The following is a 5,105-nucleotide window of genomic DNA, read 5'->3' on the forward strand; positions in this document are numbered from 1 at the left end:
GACAGACAGTCAGACAGACAGATAGTTAATGACACAGATGGACAAATAGATGGACAGGCAGGCAGGCAGTTAGACTGTCTGGCTCCAAAGGTCGACTGGACACACACACAGTCAGACTTTGTATCTTACGCTCTCTTTAGCAACACAATCCTCCGCTGAGAGTGCTGTGGAGTCAATAATTGTCTTCATCTCTTGAGTGCTCGGTGTGGTGGTTACACAGAGTTTGTTCAGTGGGGGTTTCAACGGGTTTTTGCTGCCATCTTTTGGCACAAGTGTGTCAAGTCATATGTGTTCCATTCAAGAAATGTCTTGTCCTGAGTGACTGCCTTTGTCATGTTTGTGTGTGTGATTAAAAAAGAGACTCCCTGGTGTATAAACATAGGATAAGAGCTTTTTACTGCTTTCAGACTGTCCAAACACACTTCTGAGAGCATTTTAATTGCCTTTACCCATGGACTGATTATGAGGGCATGGTCCCCTGAGGCCCCCCACTCTGTCTACACAGGAACAAGACACCCAAACTTTAGTCTTTTTACTTTTTTATGTGGTCGTTTCGTCGTCTCACGGTCATTTTGCGCCCCTTTGTTCTATGTTTGCTAATTTGGTCTTTTTTGGTCTCTGTGTTGTAATTTTGGGGTTGTTTTGCATCTCTGTGATATTTTTGCATTACATTTTGGTAATTTCGAGTGTTTTTGTGGTCATATGCAGTCCCTTCGTAGTCGTTTTACATCTATTTTTTAAGTCATTTAATTTGCTGTGTAGTCTTTATGAGTATGTTGTGGTGGTTTTGTGTCTATTTTCAGTAATTTAGCGTCTTTCTTTAGACCTTTTGTGTCTCTTTGTGGTCATTTACTACTTTTTTGAGTTTGTTTTGTGTTTTCGTTCAGCAACATTTTGTGAGTCAGGATCCCTGACCCTTTGGGCACCTGGGCCTGTGCCCGAGAGACCTGTTCGGTAATCCAACCATGCCTATAACAGCTGATACAACCTTAACTTAAAGGGAAATCTTGGTACTCTTCAACCTGGAATCTATTTCCCCATGTATTTCTATGTAAGTGACTAATTACTAACTTGAAATTAAAATTGGTCTTGTATTGAGTGTGAGTGCTGCAGCCTGGCCTGAACTAGGCTACAATGTAATCAAACAGGGCACCTGCACACGACAATATGTCAACTAAAAGGGTTTGATTTTGCCGCTGTCATGCTCAGATTATTATCATAAGAGTCTGACTACATTGTTGAAAGATGGGGAAGTTGTCGTTATCCTGCCATGCTTTCATGTGTAGCTACTGATGCAGGTCAATATAGTGACTTCATAGTATCATTAGAGTACCGCCGCCCTTTGTCTGCACTCTTGAAACTGCATACTGCTCGTGTTAGGATTGCTCGTCCTCTTTGGCTGGAAGTAGTTACTAGTAACTAACCACAACCTCTGCCAGTCTGCATCCAAAGGTAACATTAGTCTATTAGTCTAAAGCTTCGTGAAGTGTAGCTCCACATATAGGTGCCGATATTTATATATTCACTAATTGTAAATATATTTTTCTACTATTGCACTTCATATTCGTCATTGCACTATATATACCTCATCTTGTATCTTGTTTTGTACCTGGTTTTCTGTCTTGTTGCTTGCACCTTATATTTATTCATTTGTTGTTTCACTGGGGGTTTCAATGGGTTTTTGCTGCCATCCTTTGGCACAAGTCTGTCAGGTCATATAACGTGTTCCTTTTTAAAGAAATGTCTTGAAGTGTAGCTCCACATATAGGTGCCGATATTTATATATTCACTAATTGTAAATATATGTTTCTACCATTGCACTACATGTTTGTCATTGCACTATGTATACCTTGTCTTGTATCTTGTTTTGTACCTGGTTTTCTGTCTTGTTGTTTGCACCTTATATTTATTCAGTTTAGTTCCTCTGTACTGCACTGTATCGAGATGGATGACAATAAATCAAATTATCTTAATTTGTAAAGTAACTACTGTAACTAAAGCTGTCAGGCAAATTATTTGAGTAAATGTGAGCACATTACACCAATTCTTAAATCATTACACTGGCTTCCTGTATGTCAGAGAATTGATTTCAAAATCCTCCTGCTCACATATAAATCACTACATGGTCTAGGGCCGAGGTATATCAGTGATATGCTCCCACTACATAAGCCTTCTAGATGACTAAGATCCTCTGAGACCAATCTGTTAGTGGTTCGCAGAGTAAACTCAAACCAAGGGAAAGCATCTTTCAGTCATTATGCAACAAACAGCTGGAATAAACTTCCTGAAGATGTAAGACTGTCACCCACTCTGACCACTTTTAAAACTAGACTGAAAACTTTTATGTTCACCTTAGCTTTCTGCTAAATCTTTGCACTTTTAACGTCCGCACTGTTTTTATTATTGTCTATGTTTTTATTCTCTTTGTCTCTCTGTAATGCATTTTAATTCATGACATGTTGTCCTGTGAAGCACTTTGAGTCTGCCTTGTGTATGAAAAGTGCTATACAAATAAAGTTGCCTTCCCTTGCCCTTGCCTAAATTTACTTAGTTACATTACACCACTGCAAGGCAAACAGTTCAGAAGCAACTGCGTTAGAGCATCCCAAACATCAGTCAGCCCAGGTATTTAATGAAAGAAGATGGCACTCTACAGTCAGCTCAGTGAAACGATATTATACGATGTCAGTCTGCGGGAAATATTCTTGAAATGGTCTAACTTCATTCATGGCATGATCAAATTATTTGTTTCTATTATCACTAGTAATTGTGTTCAATGTCTTTATCTCAAAATGACCAAAATATCATCGCTGCAATGACAAAAAAGGTAGAATGATAAAAATTATCTGTTCAAAAGTAGCGTATCTCATTTCCATGTTCATAATACAGGCCTCTCATTTCCAAACAACATAAGACAGATCACACAGATCTCTTTGTTTATGCGTCTACATGATCAGCTGCAGACATTTTTTTAAAGGCTCATGGAATTTGATAACAACTCCAGCAACAATAGTGATCTCTCACTCATAGTGTTCAAGTGCAGCAATACAATGGTAGCCCAGGGACATTATTTGCATATTGTCAAGGGGTGTGTGAATAGGGCTTAGGAGAATGAGAAATTATATCAGCCACAAAGAAAAGCAATGGTCTGTGACCGAATGCTCGATCTTCTATGCATATGTTATCTGAGATTGAGGGGTTTTGTTGTCATATAAATGCAAATGGAAAGCTGGTATGCAGCCATATAATGTGCAATTATGGTTCAAATAGGAATTTCACTCGATCTAATCCACTTTAGTGTTGTGTTAAGTATGATGTGCAGTGGACAGTATCGTACAAATCCCACATAGTAGTACGATTTTAGACATAATTCATTTAACGTAGCATGTAATCAGTGATATGAGGATTCATCATGCTGTTTCATCTCCTTCAGAATAAACATGATAAAGATTTTGAAGGCAAAAATCAATAAAGTCTAATTATTTGGCTGCATATGATATTTTATTATAGATATAAATGTGTTCATTAAAAGTAGTCTGTTGTGTCAAACTCATCCTCTGTCTCAGCTACAGGGATGCATTGAATACCTGAGTGTGCATGCTTGTGATGAGTCAATGTCGCCACTGGGTGGCAGGATTTAACTTTTTGCTTGTTTGCAAGCTGTCTCTGTTGTCTCTGATCCCCTCATATCTAGTATATGCTTTTATTTGATATTTTTCAGTTCCCCTCCTATTTTTTACAATTTAATTTGTTGGTTTATCTTTGTGTTTATTTGTAATAAAAATTAAATTAAATTAAAATAATTCCCCCATGGGATTATTAAAGTATTTCTGATTCTGATTCTGGGACGAGCGGTTGAAGATGGATGGAGGATTCTGATTGTGATAAGTCCTTATGTTGTACTGCACATGGGGAAGTTCAATACTTTGACGTTTTCTACGTGTAGTCATTGTCATGGACTGCATCTTCCCCTTTATGGTCTGTTGGCCTGTTTCATACTTGTCTATACATCAAATGTTCAACAAAGATATTGGGGGAAAAAAGAAAATACTGAAAAATCATCTTCATGTAGATATTCAGATCGTTTTAAGTCAGGTCAGGTGCCTGCCATTTCTCTTGATCATCTTTGAGATGCTCCTAAACTTTGATTGATTGGAGTCCACTTGTGTTGAATTCAAGTGAGTGGACGTGATGTGGACAGGCACACACCGGCCTTTATAAGGCCTCACATGATGATGATGCATATCAAAGCAGAAACTAAGCCACGACTCCAACAGAACTGCCTGCAGAGCTCGGAGAAAGTGTCGAGACATTTGAGTATTTATTAATTTATTCACTGACACATCATACTTCTCTATTGTACTGTAATATTTGCCGGGCTACAAGTGTCGGTGTCCACTTACTTTATTTATTTAATTTTGATATCCATATACATCACTGAGGGGTAAAAAAGTCCCACTTTAAAATAAAGGTCTGACTTTGACACCTGTTACAGTGATGATTATTCTGATGGTTGTGCTGAGAGCTCAAAAGAAGTCTCACTGAAGTAAATTTAGAGTCATTAGTAAAGTAGCGATGGATAGATGTGAATTTGTACTTCGGTTACTTGCTCTTGAAGACGCTTGAGTGTGCACCTTGTCATGTCAACTACGTAAACATGATGAAGGGGGGAGGGCTGGGGGCGCTACAATTGATTGTCTCACTGTAATAAATTCAGATTACACTCTTTCAGCAGCCGATTCTTTAAAAGAAAATATGTGGGCTGTTACTCGAATGCTCATAGGGTTTATAACTTCATCAACATCCCAAAGCAATTCGGTCCAAGTGCTCCGAAAGAGCATATATGTTGTTAAATGATGAATAACCGTCTCATATGTGGCAGAAATCTCTGTGGGACTGGTCTCTGCACACCTTCTCCAACTGAATGACCTCAACTCAATATCCTGTCTGCTATCAATGAGATTATGCAGGCATGCTAACAACAGGAAATTTGCTCTCACGGGGATTGACCAGCAGTCATTTATAGTGACTTATGACTCAGAGGCAAGTCATGACAGTGGGGCCTCAGTCCACAGCGTATAAGACAAACTTGTGATTTTATAACT

This window comes from Echiichthys vipera, assembly GCF_963691815.1.
Source record: "Echiichthys vipera genome assembly, chromosome: 1".
NCBI lineage: Eukaryota > Metazoa > Chordata > Actinopteri > Perciformes > Trachinidae > Echiichthys > Echiichthys vipera.